This window comes from Panthera onca, chromosome D2 (genome assembly GCF_046562875.1).
Source record: "Panthera onca isolate mPanOnc1 chromosome D2, mPanOnc1 haplotype 2, whole genome shotgun sequence".
NCBI classification, from domain to species: domain Eukaryota; kingdom Metazoa; phylum Chordata; class Mammalia; order Carnivora; family Felidae; genus Panthera; species Panthera onca.
Window position 1 is genome coordinate 86,755,230 of NC_138349.1, and position 18,304 is coordinate 86,773,533.

Genomic DNA, 18,304 nt, shown 5'->3' on the forward strand with positions numbered 1-18,304 from the left:
GTTTGTAAGAAACCCACTTTCAATATAAAGACACATCTAGATTAAAGAAAGGGCATTGAGGAAGATACGCTGGTCAAAAAAAAAAAAAAAAATGCATGTGCTTCTGATTGTAACTTGGACTGAGATCCACTGGATCTTCCTTGCAGCGTCTCATGGCTGGTGCTACTCGTTCCGCAGCCTCCTTCACACAGCCAACTGCTACCTGATGATCCGAGGCCTCACTGTCATGTTGGATTAGATTAGCCAGGGCCATCGGCCAGACCTCTCGGCGGAAGCACGTCCAGAGGGTCCTAGACTACGTGTGTTCATGAAGCCTCCTCTGCTTCAGAAAACTGATGGAAAATGTGGAAAAGCACTCTGTCGTGTGCTACAGAATACTAGTCACCATTCCCAAGGTTGGGACAGAGCTCTGTTATATATTCACTAAAGAGAATGGAACAAAGCTTTCCCAGATGTTAAAACTTCAATTTTTCCTATGTTTACAGTGACCAAGAGAGCCATCTCTCACACACAGAGACTCACAGAAAATGCATAAGAAAAATTAAGTGTTTAAATAAATAGGTGGATTAACACATACTAGATTGTTTTTAAGTCTGATTAACTTTGAAGGAAAGATGGGAAGAAAAAGCCAAGTACGAAATAATGTATATGACGCATTGTATGTATCATATGTTATAGAATATATGATTATACGTAATATGATACATGTAATTAACATATAATTATATATTATATACATTGTTCATGTAAATATGCCGATAAAATATTTAAGCCTGTACTTTTTAAATTAAAAGTAGACCATGATCTTAAAGGGCTTATGGAAGTAATGAAAATATGCTATTGTATACATATAATACATCAGATATTATAGCAGTTGTATTAGTGTAATTACAGCAGTGACACCTTCCCCTAGAAGTCAGTGAGAGAGCACAGTTTTAGTTAAGGAACCATACATTCTAGAAAAGATATCCAAGGCCCTTAGACTGGTTATCAATTTGTCTCAGGAGCTGATCTTTAGTACAAGGATGGGAGACTTTGGAGCTTCTGGGGACTAACCACAATGGAAAGGATGATAAACAGTTGGGAAGAGAACAGGAAAAAAGAGCCAAGGTAAAACTTGGGAATACTGTATCCTCCATAGAATCCTTCTTCTGTGGCCCATAATTATTCATTAAATTTACTAGGGCAACTGCCATTGAAAATAGTAGAAAATTTGAGGGGCGCCTGGGTGGCTCGGTCGGTTAAGCGTCCGACTTCGGCTCAGGTCATGATCTCACGGTCCGTGGGTTCGAGCCCCGCGTCGGGCTCTGTGCTGACCGCTCAGAGCCTGGAGCCTGTTTCAGATTCTGTGTCTCCCTCTCTCTGTGACCCTCCCCCGTTCATGCTCTGTCTCTCTCTGTCTCAAAAATAAATAAACGTTAAAAAAAATTAAAAAAAAAAGAAAATAGTACATTTGAGACATCTATACACAGAAACTTATTTTGTACTGAATACTTTAAAACTGAAAACTTACCCTGAATCATATCCTCAGGGTATGTGGCTTAACTCAATGTGGGGATATTACACAACAAAATTTTATTTTGTAGCAAGCCTGCAAAAATAGTGTAGACATTTGAATTTTGTTGATGGATTCATAAAGACTTGGCAGTATATACACAAGACTTTATGAAACTATCCTCATTTAGATTTTTTGATAATTTTCTCAGCTTTAAACTTTAGAAATGTAGGACTTTCTGTTGTGAAAATGTAGTATTAGAACTTAGTAAGTTTGTTGTTTCAGCATAAACTTCCATCAAATCAAGTGCATATAACGGTAGATGCCAAACGGGATACACAATTATCTATAGAATAACTTTTAGTGGAGCTCTAAGTTCACTTTAACTTTTAGTCCTTCTATGCAATCACTAGTTAAATATTCTTAGACTAGTACGCTAAGGAAATCTGAAGATAGGCAAAATCTGTTTGATCTATTCTAGGTGACCATTCTTAGCATTTTCATTGCCTACGAATACATTCAAGCCTTAGAGGTATTAATGATCCATATCTCTAGTGAACTGTGATCTTTCATTATTGTAATTCAAAGGAAAAATATTTCCATTTTATGAATTCAGATAAGACATTAACATTTGTTGCTTGTAGATGAAGTCTTCCCATAAATAACTGCTCAACGAACCTGCCTTGACTTTCTTTTAAAGACCTTGAATTTTTATCAAAAGTCTTGTAAATAATCAAATGGAGCATAATTGTCAGGTAAATAAACTAGCATACTTTTTAAGTTTATTTATTTAGAGAGAGAGAGAAAGAGAGAGAACGAGATAGGGAGGGGCAGAGAGAGAGGGGACAGAGAATCCAAAGTGCTGTTAGCACAGAGCCCGACGCAGGGCTTGAACCCACAAACCACAACATCATGACCTGAGCCAAAGTCGGATGGATACTCAACCCACGGAGCCACCCAGCGCCCCTAGAGTAGGATACAGTATAGATTAGATGTTTTGCCATGTGAACAAGATGACATACCATAATCAGTTGACAAAGAATAAAAAGTATAAACACACTTTAGAATTTCTAAGTCTCATCTATCTTTATAAAACATTCACTTGCTATGGGATTCTGAAGGGAATGTCTAAGCAATAACCCTATGGGATTATTCCTGCTTCCCTCTTTGAGTTCCCACCAAGTGAAGTCCGTGCAGAAGACTATATGGCACGTGGATTCATTTAGGCTCGAGATTTCCATTTCCATCCCCCTGAACATGTATGAATCCATATTCCATAAAGGTAGCGAAGTAGTTAATTTTAATTATACTCCCGATAAAGTCATGATTTCTAATTGAAAGCTTAGTTCCTACTGAGTTAAAAATCACTGGTCTCAAAAATCAAAACTGCCATATTGATGTATTTATTTCCTCATATTTCTGAGTGTACATGGTGACCTAGCCGTCAAGAGCCTACTTCTTTCGGTTCAGGTCTGACTAGGGGGCTGGGCCAACTGTAATACTGCAATGCTGCTTTGATGTGCATTTATATTTGTGTATTCTCAAACTGGTTGTAAATTAACGTATGCTGATGTGACATTTAAAAAGAAAATCTCATTTTGAGGAGACACACACACACACACACACACACACACAAACTACGAAAGTTAGACATCTTCTTTCACTCGATCCCAAACAGAATCTACAATGAACTAAGGGAAATTTCATTAAAATCAAAAATCCTTCCCAGTATAACCCCATCTCTGCCTCTGGCTTCTCAGGCTCTTAAGAAATTTGGTGTCAAAATGTCTAGTCAGGCACTTACCTCTCTTATTTATCCACATAAGTTATCTGACTGTTTGCAATTTACTCAGAAAGAATGGAGAATAGTCTCTTAAAGCAAACTTAATCTTCAATCAAATTTTATGAGCTCTTACTTCCACAGTCCTTAAAAAAATTCTTATGAGCCACCATTTGCTACAACATCTTATTTAATAAGACCTCACTTTCACCCATGGAGAACATTAAGTACGATGTCTAATCCATGCAGATGTTAATAAAGAAGATTTTGCTTTCCCAAAAGCAAAACTGTTTGTGAACTGAAGTTTTACATACAACACTTCCTTTAGATGACTCCTGACAAGCTGAATATAAACCTGACTTATGACACCCCAGAAGTCAATATTTTAAACATAAATATATTATTTGCCTTGAGTTATAATTGTTACCTAGTGCCACCATCTGTAAGCCTATTCCAACTCGAATGAGTTGGCACAAAAGTCCCAAATTTAAAGGCACTCGGAAGTTTGCGGTCTGTAGTATTTCTAGTACCATCTTTTCTTCTCAGAAATCCAGGGGGGAAATACCAAATGTCAAATGTATAAATAAATAAAAAGGCACTCTGTGTACATGGTCAAACGGTCCCTATCAGTTCTAATAAAAAAAAAAAAAACCTATGGAAAAATTAATATTTACCAAAGGAATATTTGCTTGGAAAAGAATGAATATCATTTTTCAGACAAAAGTAAAACAAAAGATAAAACTTTTTTTTTTTTTTTTCGTTTTTGCTTGTTATTCAGAGGAAGGGACCTGAAGAATTATAGCACTCTGTAACCATGCACTCAACTGCTCAGGTCCCAGAATTCACTGTCATAGTGAGTGTCACCCACACTGATCCTGATTTTCTTTTTTTTATCTTTTTTTTAATTTTAATTTTTTTAAATATGAAATTTATTGTCAAATTGGTTTCCATACAACCATACAACACCCAGTGCTCGTCCCAACAGGTGCCCATCACCCCCCCCCCCCCCCCATCAACCCTCAGTTTGGCTTCAATTTTTAAGAGTCTCTTATATTTTGGCTCCCTCCCTCTCTAACCTCTTTTTTTTTTCCCTTCCTCTCCCCCATGGTCTTCTTTTAAGTTTCTCAGGATCCACACAAGAATGAAAACATATGGTATCTGTCTTTCTCTGGCTGACTTATTTCACTTAGCATAGCACTCTCCAGTTCCATCCTGATTTTCTATAGAAATCGCTCCTAAGGCATTCGGATTCCTCTGGGAGAAGGAATTATAAAACCTAGATCTGATAATGTGGGAAACCTGCTATCAAAGTAGACACGGCAAGGAGGCCCTTAGCTCTTTTATTTACATGTGATTTCAGAGACGCTGAATTGCTTTTGTGGATTTAGGATATGCGGGGAAATCGTAGATCATGTATCTTGATCTACTTTTGAATTTCACTCTTGGCCTCCCTGAGACAAATCTGTATTATGCTTTAAAACTCTTCCTTCAGTGCATATCAGTATATGCCTCACAAGAGGACCTAGTTCCTCAGAAAGTCATGACGGCATTGTCTGTCCCTCACTTTGACATAGACTCAAGCTGAAATGCACCACTGACGTGAAAACCCTGCTTAATATGTGTTAGGTTTTTAATGAAATTTTGCCTTGCTTATTTTAAATATACCTATCTTCACACATCAGTCCGCATTTGCCATACTCTTTAATTTTTTTTTTTTTTTTTTTTTAAGGTTGAAGCACTAATTTACATTGCAAGGAAAGGGAAAGCAAGTAAGCTTACCTATATCGAACTCTGGTTACTTTGTTCAGAAGATTACACTGACCAGTATGAAATTTAAAACTTAAAAATAAAGAAGAGAAACATATTTGTCTTCTGGGAATTTCCACTGGCTTTGTTAACTTATTGTAAAAAAAAAAAAGAAAAGAAAAAAAAAAAGTCATTCTGACCACACAGGATTGTTTTGGAGTAAAAGGTGGGCTAGAATGTATTGAGATCTAAACTTTCTGGTGTTAGAATCCCTATCTCCGCTCCTGAGGGAAACAAATATATGTTTTCCCACCTTCTTGGAAAATGAGAATGGTTTTATGATTTTTACATTTGCATTTTTAAAGTATTATATTTGTATCATATATAGAAATACATTTCTGTTTATGTTTTATATTTGCAGTTTTCCTACCCAATCATCATTTCTCATTGCGATCACGTGACTGGGAAAGGAAACAGAGCTCCGTAACAGCAAGCCAGGCCCTAAGAGGGAAGCCATGGTTTTCTCTCGTTGCCCGTAAACAATTTCAAAGATCACCACCGTCAGCCACGGTCCCTCCAAACCACAATGGACATGGACCCAAACAAGAGCAGGCCTATTAATCATATGTGAGCATAGACAATAAGTAAGAAGTCTGTCCAAACCCCCAAATGAGCAAGTTTTCCTCTTTGCATTACAATGTGACTTACTGTTGCTTCTCTACCAATTGTTGCTTTAGGCCTGATCCATTTCCCCACCATCTACCACAAACATTGTTGAGATGCGGGATCACAGAACGACCTTGCTGTCCCATGGCACTCAAGGCAAGGCTGAACCCTCTCCCAAATCACCCAGCGGCCGCCCAGACCTCCTAACACCCTGTCCCCGAGGAGGCCCTGTTTCTCATGGTCCCCATAAGGACCTGATAAACTCTCCTCATTTCCTACATAGATGTCCCTGACGATCTCCAGCTAAAGGTCAACACGTGACTGCCAGCTGTGATTCTGCACACACAGGAACCTGTACATACGTGAACCTGTGTAAACATATATCATTTCTTCGCATTTCCAGGACTTACCTGTACGTATGACCTCTCTTTCCCCTTACGTGTGTGTACGCGACACTATCAGGATATAAGCTTAAGCCTTGAGTTGTCCTTAATTAACCTGTTTTAAATGTAATATATTTAAAATGTAATACATTTAAAATTTACATGTGAGCATGTAAACGTATTCGACATCTGTCTTTCATTTTTTTAACTACTGAAGTATAATTGACTTACAGTGTATATTCGTTTCGGGTGTACAATGTACTGATCGAACAGTTCTATACGTCACTCAGTGCTCACCGAAAGCGTGGTCACCGTCCGTCACCACACAAGGTTATTACACTACTACTGACCACGTGCCCTGTGCTGAACTCTCCACCTCCGTGACTCACTTATTTTATAACTGAAAGTCCCTGCCCCTTAATCTCCTTCATCTATTTTGCCAATCCCCCACTCCCTCGCCTCTGGCAACCACTACTTTGTCCCCTGTATTTGTGAGTCCATTTCTTTGTTTTGTGTTTTAGATTCCACAGGTAAGAGAAATCATTTGGTATTTGTCTTCCTCTGTCTGACTTATTTCACTTAGCATCATACCCTCTAGGTCCATCCACGTTGCCATGCATGGCAAGATTTCATTCTTTTTTTACAGCTGAGTCATATTCCATTGTAAATATATCTCCTCTTCTTTTCCATTCACCTGTTTGTGACACTCGGGTTGCTTCTATATCTTTGCTGTTGTAATGTTGAAATAGACACAGGGGTGCATGTATCTTCCCGAATTAGTATCTTCATCTTCTTGGGGTAAATACTGGAATTACTGGATGATAGGGTAGTTCTATTTCAAATTTTTTAAAGGAACCTCCATACTGCTTTCCACAGAGGCTGCACCGGTTTGTAGTCCCACCAACAGGGCACGAGGGTTCCTTTTCCTCCATATCCGCACCAACACTTTTTGTTTCTTGTGTTGTTGATTTTCGCCATTATGACAGGTGTGAAGCCATATCTCCTTGTGGTTTTGATTTGCATTTCCCTGATGATGAGTGATGCTGACTGAACATGTTTCAGCATGCTGTTGGCCATCTGTAGGTTTTCTGCCCATTTTTAATTGGGTTATTTGTTTTAGGGCATTGAGTTTCATAAGTCCTTTACATATTTTGGATATTAATCTTCTTTTGGATATGTCATTTGCAGTATCTTTTCCCATTCTGCAGGTTGCCTTTTTATTTTGTTGTTTCCTTCACTGTGCAGAAGCTTTTTGTTTTGATGCAGTCCCAATAGTTTGCTTTTGCTTTTATTTCCCTTGCCTGATGAGACATATCCACAAATATGGTGTTAGGGCTGATGTCCAAGAGATTACTGCCTCTGTTCTCTTTCAAGAGGTTTATGATTTCAGGCCTCATATTTAGGTCCTTAATCCATTTTTAGTTTATTTTTCGTGTGTGGTATAAGAAAATTAGTTCAGTGTCATGCTTTTGCATGTGGCCATCTAGGTTTCCCCACATCATTTATTGGAGTGACTGTCTTTTCCCCAACAATTGTCTGAGTGTCTACTATTTGGACAGTCTTCTGTGTGCTTGGCGGCACCTGAAAAAAGTAATACAAACAATATGCTTGCTCTCTAGTCAAGGAGCTACTATGTGCCAAATCCTGGTGTCTATTAACTCATTTTTAGTACACACGTAACGTTAATGTTGCCAAATTACAGGATATCGTGCAAACGGAAGTATTTAAATAATTGTGGAGTAGAGGGAGAATGTTAGCGTGAGTGGGGGAATGGGAGAACAATTTTCTATTTGTTAAAAGGTCTTGCTCTCTAGCCGATGTTCTCTTTAATCTGGTTTTGAAAGGCGACCCGTTTCTGCCTGAGTTCACTTCTCTACGGTCAAGCCTTGCGGGAGGAAGTCACTAGCGTCGAAACCACACAGACATGCTTGTTCTTTCCTACGCTGTCCTGGGCCACCTGCCTCACGGGCCCGCGCCCTGCCTTCCAGGTGCCTGCAGATGACGTTTCACTGACTAGTTGGCACTTTAGAACATGCGGACCTCTAGCCTTCAGGCCTGCTTCCTCATTGCCACAGACCCAGTTCCTAAGCAACGTCTGACACTGTCTGGCTTCTCATGGCGGCGCCCTACTCTAAAAAACTCATTTCTCTATCAGCTGAGTTATCACCTGCTGCTGGAAATACGTCTCGACTTACCAACAGCTTCGGGAAGTGACAGCTTGTTAGTCATTCATGTCTCAGCCAGCGCAGGCGTTCTGGTCGAGCGGCCTCGCGTCTGCCTCTGAAGGGACTCGCACTCCTCCCTCATGAGGCCTATGTTCTCCGGGTCCTCAGCGTCCTCCCCGTCATCCCAGAAGGTAAGGAGACACCCCCATATCCAGCACTGGGCCTGACACAGACAGAGATAGCCATTTGCACGTTCTTTTGGCCAGGACACGGGAAATTGCCTCATTTCAGTGCAAAGGAAATGATAAAATATGGCCTCACAGAGTGTGTGTGGGGAAATGAACTAGGTTTTGGTGGACACGTCACTGTCCATCACAGGAACTTAAAGCACATTTAAACGTTTTCACACTGATCTCGTCGCCACTGATCGCTTTCCAAATCCATGGCAGCACGCGACTAGATCCTTCTTTCCAATTTCAGTGAAAGAATCGTCATTTGTTACGTGACTCATAAAGATTAGAGAAAATGGCTATTGTGCCTCAACACGTATGCAAGTTCTCATATAAAATGTTCTCTTGTTAATACCAACCAGATACTCATTGAGAGTATTTATTCACAGGCAGTAATGCATTGTGCAGCTTTTGAGAAGTTACAGGAAAAAGCGAGTTTGTTGGTGTCTCTACCACATTCAACCATTTCTCTAACGCACTGGGAAGGACATGACTTACAGTCACCTAGTTTCCAATCCCTGGGGTTGAGGATGGTCCCTTAGATTCCACATCAGAGTGCCATGACAGTCTGGACGGCAAAAACTTGGGCACAAAATAATGCACGCTCTTCTCATTTCTCAAATAACTTCAGATTCATTTGTGAGACGAGGAAACAAAAATGTTTACCTGATGGTAACTTGCTATTTTGAATACCTGGATTTGTTTTTTTAACTGGCGTATAAAATTGATGTTCCAGGAAGAAGTTTTTGAGACTGTTTTGTCACAATACAAGAAATAGGATACCCTTGAAATATGTGGGGGTTTTGTCTCTTAATTGACTTGAAGGATATCAAAAATACTACACATTTAAAAGGTAGAGAGTCCTCAATGAGAAGTCTACTTGAGAATTTTTCTTTAGGCTCTTATGTGGTCAGTCTTTACTCTTACTATCTTTCAAAATTGTTTCCCATGTTTACACTGCATGGCATGAAATAGTTTGATCCTCGGTTTTTACAAGACACTGGAGGAAGTTGGTTGGTAGTTGGAGAAACTGGATAAAAAATAAAATTAATTCATTGACTCATTGATTTTTTCTGTAGTTGCTTTACGTGAGTTAGCAGATGTCATTCTCCCTCCATCACTGACACCATGAGTGTTACTGGTCACAAAATGCCAACAGTGGGCAATTCTCAATCAGGGGCCCTGGTTAAGGGTTTTCCCATGTTGAAGAACATCAAAATTTGTTATTGAGAATTATTTTTTTCCGTTCTTATAGAAGAAAAAACTTCTCAAGTGCTAAGAAGACAATTCAGATTTAAGCACACAAACACTAAATTCTACGGGGATAAATAAGGCCATTTTCAGTGTCAGTCAGCAAAAGCTGCATGAGCGGGAGTAAGAGAATAATCTTTCCAATAATTTGGCATTCAGGTCCTAATTTGGACACTGTTCTCGACTTTAGAAAATTTTATTTAAGGAAAAAAGAAGAAATACAAATGAGAAATTGCAGAGTAGAATGCAAATTGAAGGATTGGGAATATAATATATAAAAACATAGAAATTGGGCAAACATTTGAAAATAATTGGAATGACATTATTTTCACATATTCAGTCTGACTTGAGAAAACTATTTCTGAAAGATTGAATGGAAAATTGGTTACATTAAAAAAACTTTAGGATATCAATTAAGTGACATTTTACTTATCAAGTACTCAGACTACCAAACTCAACTTTTAAAACCATAGATTAATTATAAAAGTAAGTCAATACAAAATGTCTGAATATTGGGTTAAATTCCTATGTATTTTAATCCATTTGCAAGGGGAATGGACTCTGAAAACTTTGGTCTGGACACCCCTGATCTCACGCCATATGTTAAATTGCATTTAATTATTAAAAGGCCTTATTTTTCCTTTTGCTATTCTGGTATTCTGTTTAGCTCTGGATCTCATCACAAGGTAGTTTAGAAGCAGGAAGTGAGTGGTTGTTTTCAAATAAGACACATGATAGAAACAAGAAGGTTCCATCAATGTTGAAGGAAGAATTATTCAGTAATTCCTGGAAATTCAAACATTAGTCCATTTGGTGTAATTCAAAAACTCAACACCCATGACTATATCCTTGTGTCCCTGGAACATTATATATGATTTAATGGTGATCCAGAGAAATCAAGAGGCATTAATTGCAGACCAATATAAAGTTTAATAAAGAAGAGCCCTATTTTCATCCAAATGAGCTGCAAGTTTTAAAGCTCTCACCACACATGAAAAGATCACTATTCATAAAAGATCATTGCTCAGTGATGTTCTCTCCCAAAGAGGTGGTTCATTATTTCATTTCAAAAAAATTTTTTTTTTAATGTGACCAATCTTGTAGCATTATATGACAAAAACACCTCAGGAAATCTGTTCTTTTTTTTTTTCTCTGTTTAAGTCATAATTTGTAGTGTGAATTTAGCACTCTTTACAGTAGGTGTATAAAACTACTTATGAGTTAGGTTATATTCAAAATTAAATTTTTTAGAATTTTAGAATAAAACTTCTAATTACGGCTGTTTTATTACTGTCTTCTACACTCATCTTGCTGCTCAGTACCACAACATGTGTCCCAAAGGGACACCATGTTTTACAACAGAGAAGTAACTTCATCAGTTGAATTCATTAACATATTTATGTTAATTTTCAGTGGTTACTGGAGATAGATATCAGTCTCTCTGATTTATCACATAGACAAGGTCTCATTCCCTGATCAATTTTCTTGTTTTCTCTTGCCTCAAGATGTACTCAGGTGTCTTTTTTTCTACATTGGTGAATCACACTTTCTTAATGTGTTTTTCACCACAGGATTTTGAAAGTATGTTGAAAGAGAGTTGATAGAACAGTAAACTCATGCTATTCCTGTAGCCGGTGTACCATTTGAGATATTGATTTTTCTAAGTTTCCTTTGTTCCCCATAGGCTACAAATTGCTTCCATTTTTCTGTTAACTCATTCCATTTTGTCCTTCTCCCTTTGTTTAGTTCTTTCTTTTGTACTTACCTGGCTGTTTTACAACATTATGTATATTTACCCCCCCCCCCCACAAAAAAGTTTTTTTGAATTTGTCCATGTGGTAAATCACATTCAGAAGTATGTTTCTGAAAATTCCCAGATAATTCTAGCAACTCCTCTTCTTCATTGAAACTAGGAGTACCTGACCCCTGTAATACTGTGTTCAAAAACAAGACAATGGTTTGGTGCTCTAATATGCTACATTTTCTTTGCTCTAAGGGATGATTTATACACCATAAAATTCATTCATCTTATTTGAAATTCAATGATTTTTTTTTTTTTTGGTAAAAATCCAGAGTTGTACAAGCATTGCTACAAATTTTAAAACATTTTTATGACCCCCACAAAGAGTACTCTTGCCCATTTGTAATCACTCCCAAGCTGTAGACAACCATGAATCTACGTTCCGTCTGTACAGATTTGCTTTTTATGGATATTTCATATACATGGAAGCACATAATTTGTAGTGTTTGTCTCTGGGTCATTTCATTTAGTTTGGAATTCATCCACATTAAAACATACATCAGTATTCTTTTTTTTTTTTCTTCCAAATAGTTTTCCATTGTATGGATATACCACAATTTGTTTATCCATTCAGAAGTTGATGGGCTTGTGGGCTACCTCTGCTTTTTGCTATTATAAATAATTCTGCTACAAACATCCTGTATATGTGTGTGTGTGTGCACGTGTGCGTGTATATATATATGTGTGTGTGTATATATGTGTATATATATGTGTATATATACACGTATATATATGTATATATGTTTATATATTTACGTATACATGTGTTTTCATTTATCCTGGACATCTTGGAGTAAAAATTCGTCATATGGTAAATTAGAAAATTATTTTTAAAATTTAAAAACTGCTAAACTTCTTTCCAGAGTGGTTACACCATTGTACAATCTAACCAGCAACGTATGAAGCTGGATTGTAGTTGAAGTTATTTGAAAGAATAAAATCCACCGTGATACAGTTTAAATATATTCTGGGAATCAAATGTGTGTGTTACACACATGGGTACTGTATATTAAAACTCTGAAGACGTTTTTAGCATATTCATAAAAGGATCGATATTGAGTGCATTATATAACATTTTACAATAATAAATGTTTTAATGCAGGGTTATAATAATAAACATTTTAAATGTTTTGTGAAGCTATTACATATCAGCATCATTCTTTCAACATTAATATATTAAGTGCTCCATCCTCTGTACTGGGGGCATGGCGTTGAACAGGCAGGCATAGTGATTCTCCACATACATATATACTGCACCACAGAGGACAAGATATCAAACATAGTCACTACGTACCTATTATTTTGGTTACTTTCTTGCTGCATAACACATTACCCTCAAACTTAGCGTAAGCGTTTTATGTTGTGGGTCACGGTTCTAGGGAGAGTGAACGAGCAGGTCTTTCTTGGGGTCTCATATGCAGTTATGGTCAGGTGTTGGCCTGGGATGCAGCCATCCATGTTTTTTTGGGCTGGACCTCCAAGATGACGCAGCCCCATGGCTGGCAGCAGGGAACTCAGCTCAGCTGTTGACTAGAGTTCCTACAGGTGGCCTCTGTAAGCAGGACTTTCTCAAAACAGACTTCGCACATGGTGCTTGGCTTTTCCCAGAGCTAACATCCATGTAGAGTCAGATGGTGTCTGCATTATCCTCTAGGGCTTTTCTGTCTTCAAAGTAAACCTTGCATCACATCAGATCCGTTCTATTGCTTACAAGTGAATCCCTAGCGTTGACCTGAATTCAAGGGAAGGGAACGGACAACCACCTTCTCAATAGGAGGAGTGCCAAAGATTTTGGAAACATTTTAAAACTGCCTTATATGCACTAATTTAAAATGTGATAAGCGCTTTGAAGGACAGGTAAAAGGTGTAGTGAATTAGGATAACAGTGAGACCTAGTTTAGACTTCTCATTTCAGTGAAGGCGCTCTATTAAAAGTCCTGAATGATGAGCAGGAGTTAGAACAGAGTTGGAAAATAGTTGTCCAATAATGTGTGTAAAATCTAAAACAGGAAAGGGGCGCCTGGGTGACTCAGTTGGTAAAGCAACTGACTCTTGACTTTGGCTCCGGTCATGATCCCAGGGTCATGGGATCGAACCCCGTGCTGGGCTCTGCACAGAATGTGGAACCTGCTTACGAATCTCTCTCATTCTCCCTCTGGCCCTCTCCCCTGCTTGCTTGGTACCATTTCTTACTTAAAAATTTGGAAGAATTCACTTGTAAAACCATCCAGACCGATGTTTCCTTTTAGAAGGCTGTTAATAACGCATTACATTTAAAAAATAAATATAGGGCTATTCAGGTTATCTGTTTCTCCTTGTGTGAGTTTTAGTAGTTTGTGTCTTTCAAGAAAATTTTCCATTTCATTGAAGTTGTCAAATTTGTAGTATAGGGTTGTTGCTATTATTCTTTCATTATTCTTTTTGTTGTCCTTGGAGTTGGCAGTGATGACTCCTGTTAGATTTTTGATGTTGGAAACGTGTGTCTTCTCTCTCTCTTTCTCTCACCAGTCCGGCTGGATGTTTACCATTTTTACTGATATTTCCAAATGATTAGCTTTTATTTCACTGATTCTATTTTTTCCTGCTGTCAAGTTCATTGCTTTCTGATTTAATTTTTATTATTTCTCTTCTTCTTGCTTATTAGGCTTAATGCACTCTTCTTCCCCTAGCTCCCTAGTGTGGAGGCTTCGATTGTTAATTTTATCTTTTACAATATATGCTGCTTGTGCTGCATACCACAAGTTCTGCCAAGTTCTATTTTTACTTTAATTAAGGGAAATAAGAAAATATTTTAAAATATTTTTAGTAACATCTTTTTTGATCTTCGTGTTATCTAGAAGGGTGCTTTTAAATCTCCAGAAACTTGGGAGTATTTTCCTGCTATCTTTCTGTTACCGATTTCTACTTTAATCTCATTATGGTCTGAAGACATACTTTGTATGATTTCTAGTCTCTTAAATTCCTCGTTATGTTTCATTGCCCAAAATGTGGTTTACATTGGACAATGTTCCATGAACTGGAGAAGAATATGTGTTTTCTAAAAATGCCGATTATTTTGAGTTGATTGGTAGTGCTATTTAGTTTGGCACATCTTCTTTCCTGCCTTTTTGTCCCATCACTTATTGGAAGGAGGGTGGACTCTTTTTTTTTTCATTATTATTTCTCATTAACTTTTAGTTTGGGAAGTTTCTATTGGCATATTTTCCATGTCACTAATTATTTCCTCAGTTATTTCTGATCTAGTGATTATAAGCCCATCAAAGGCATACTCCATTTCTTTCTTTTTTCTTTCTTTTTTTTTAAGTTTATTGATTTATTTTGAGAGGGAGAGAGCCAGGGAGTGAGAAAGAGCACAAGCAGGGGAGGGGCAGAGAGAGAGAATGCCGAGCAGGCTCCATGCTGTCAGTGCGGAGTCCAATGGGAGGCTTGAACCTATGAACTGTGAGATCATGACCTGAGCTGAAATTAAAGTCAGACGCTTAACCCACTGACCCACCCAGGCGCCCCAGGCCCACTCCATTTCTGTTACACTGGTTTAGATTTCTAAAATTTTATTCTGATTCTATCACAGTATCCATTTCTCTTTATGTTATACACCTTTTTTTCCATGGTGTCTACTTTTTCCATTAAAACCATAGATGAGTCTGGCTCTGGTGCCTCCTTTGTCTCTTCAGGCTGTTTTTCTTCCTTTTGCCACACTTTGACTCTTTTCATTGCTATCGTCAAAAGCCAGGCATGGCGTACTGAGCAAAGGAACTTGGGGTTAAGGGTGTGAGGTTGGGGTTCATCTGGCTATGAGTTTTGTTTGTGTTTGCTGCAGGCGTAGCCTTCAGAGACTTGGGTTTTTCCTTTGTTCTTGTTTTATCTCTGTTGCTGTTGGGATCCCCCGAAGCCCTCTTCCTCACATGACGTCTGTACTTCGCAGCTCTTTCAGCTGAGATGAACGTGTTTGCTCTGACGTCCTGTTTGTGGGTGGCAAAGTGAGGCGGAGTGGGAGCATTCCATGACCATAGGACCCAGTTCTGGTCATTGCCTCAGCTGCTGTCCATGGGCTACCAAATTCACAAGTGTTTCTAAACTCTCCTCTTTCCCCTGGAGGATAAAGCCTCTCCCTCGGAGAATATGCCTTTGTCCTGGAAAACACTCTGGGAGTGTGTGTAAATTGGCAATCTTCCCTCCCCTGCTGAAGCCCTGAAGGACTTTTCTTGACTCTTCCCCTTGACACCATCCAGGGGTTCCTGGAGGGAAAGCCCAGGAAAGTGTGGTCCCTAATGCGGGGCTCCCAGGAATTCCCCATTCTCTCCGTAGTCCACACACACCTCCGGCAACTCCTCACATTTATGACCCGTTTCCTGCTTCCAGTTATGGCGCCTGTGGCTTCTGCTCCCAGCGGGCAGACGTCTGCTCCATCACCCGGTACAGCACAGTCGTTTGCCCTGCAACCTTGTCTCTCTAACGGGTCCCAGAAAAGGCACTGATTTTAAAACCTCCCAGCTTCTTTCTGGTGGTAAGGGTAGGACTGACAACCTCTAGTCCCTTTACATGTTGGAGCTAACACCGGGCGTCTCAAATGAATAATTTTTGAACAAAATAATCAGCGTGGCCCACACTATGTATATCTCCCCAATCTTACTTAAACTGTTTGATGGTTACGTGTTTTGATAGAGAGAGAGAGAGAGAGAGGACAGAGAGACAGAGAGAGAGAGAGATACAAATTATCAAAAGTTCTGTATAAATTGCCCTAACTGTGCCACCTCACCTCCCACCATCTCTCTTACCTCCAGGAAGGTGGCCACTTGGATCTCCTGCTTCCTCATCCACGCCAGGCTTCCGTGACTCAGGACTTTTGCAAGACCTGGTTCCTCACCTTCCCGGAATGCTACTTCTCCATCTCTCTCTCTCCCTCTCTCCCTCTGTCTCTCTGTCTCTCTGTCTCTCTGTCTCTCTCTCTCTCTCTCTCACACACACACACACACACACACACACACACACACCACGGTTGACTATATTTTCATACCATTTCCAGCCCCAAGCAAAGAGCTTGCCACAGGAACCTATTTACGGCACGCAGCATTTATAAAAGCACAGGGATGTGAGATGCTCAGTTGCAAAAATCATGCCTTTTTCCCCCTTTTGAAATTTGAGATAGTTATCAGTATGATGCCCTAGTAAGTTTTCAAAGCACATTTGTTGAATACATTATCGTATTTTCTATTGTATCTCAAATCTGCATGGATTGCCTACTCTGAGCCAAGCATTATAGTAAGGACGTCACCTTCATCAACTCATTTAGTACTCATGCAATATAAACAGATATTAACTACAATTCACAGATAATAACACTGGGTTCAAGAGGTTGAATAAATTGTCCATGGCAACAGTGCTGGCCAAACAGCATCGGCACCTGTGTTTAATAATAATTTTTGGTACATTTTATTTAGTACTGGCCATTTTGCATTATAGTAAGTCTGGGGTATCCAATCTACCCCATTACATGTGAAAACTGTCAGGTTAGAAACTAGGCCTGATGCGTATTTGGATCTTTACTTCCCCTCTAAGAAGTATAATTCAATAGTTTTATTCTCGGACATGTGACATAAATATTTCCAAGTTTTGTTACAGTTTATCCATTCTACTGATATTTATTGAGCCCCTACTGTGTGTTAGACACTTTATCCAGCACTAGGAAAATAGCAATCACTAAAATGGTTATTTTACTTTCCCTAATAATTAGGGAGGGGCAAAACTAAAATTCTGATTAAATCAACTTTAGAAAATCTATCTTTATGATACAAAAATAATTTTAAAGTATAAAAATAGAACGATCCATTAAAAATGAAAACATCATGGGGCGCCTGGGTGGCTCAGTCGGTTGGGTGGCCAACTTCGGCTCAGGTCATGATCTCACGGTCCGTGAGTTCGAGCCCCACATCGGGCTCTGTGCTGACTGCTCAGAGCCTGGAGCCTGTTTCAGATTCTGTGTCTCCCTCTCTCTCTGACCCTCCCCCGTTCATGCTCTCTCTCTGTCTCAAAAATAAATAAACGTTAAAAAAATTTTTTTTAAAAATAAATAAATAAAAATGAAAACATCAATACAATTATTCAATGTGTGTTTATTTTTAGCTTTAACTTTGTTCATTTTCATGAATCTAACAGGATACTCTCAATAGAACAACTAAACTATGGCAGGAGCCGAGCTCAGTGGTGCTGGAGATTTTTGAGATATTTCTGAAATACACCAGTCAGCAATGGAATGGACAGCAAAATCCCGCGAGGCTTTGAAAGCCACCAATGTCTGAGACAGACACAAGATCTACCCTTACCACTTCAAAGGTGAGATATGAGGTGACTTTGTGTATTTGCAATTTTGTAAAACCTGCAATGAGAATGTAGAAGCAAGAATAACTGTTCACTTACTAACGGTCTGAGATCCTTTATCCCAAACGCCAAGTGTCCAAGAGAAACCTAGAAAATAAAGGGTAAAGACAAAACAGGCTTATAGCCATTTGAGAAATTCTTTGATATTCCTGATGTCAAAAGACTTCACATGGAGAGCAATTTGACCTGTCAAACTTATTTCAAAATAGCACATTTGGCATAAATGTGTGTGAAACAAGAAACCACTTCTCCCCAAGGTATATCAGGAAGTAAGGATTTAAGTGGATCTTTTCTGGACTCCTGCAATCTATATGAAATTCTTGTGAAGATTTCAGTTGCCCAAGCTTTAACAAGCGAGGTGCGGCAGGAAACTAAATCCCTGTGAGATTAATAAGTGGCTGGAGGAGAG

The 18,304-nt window shown here is 38.8% G+C and overlaps 1 long non-coding RNA gene across 1 annotated transcript in view; it reads right to left on the reverse strand.

Annotated features, from left to right (window-relative positions):
* Nucleotides 1-17,984, reverse strand: part of LOC132685570 (uncharacterized) — a 61,107-nt gene extending 43,123 nt beyond the window's left edge. The window contains exon 1 of the long non-coding RNA XR_009613217.3: nucleotides 17,935-17,984. This is a non-coding gene — a long non-coding RNA (uncharacterized LOC132685570). The remainder of the gene's footprint in view (nucleotides 1-17,934) is intronic.
* Between the last annotated feature and the right edge of the window lie 320 nt (nucleotides 17,985-18,304).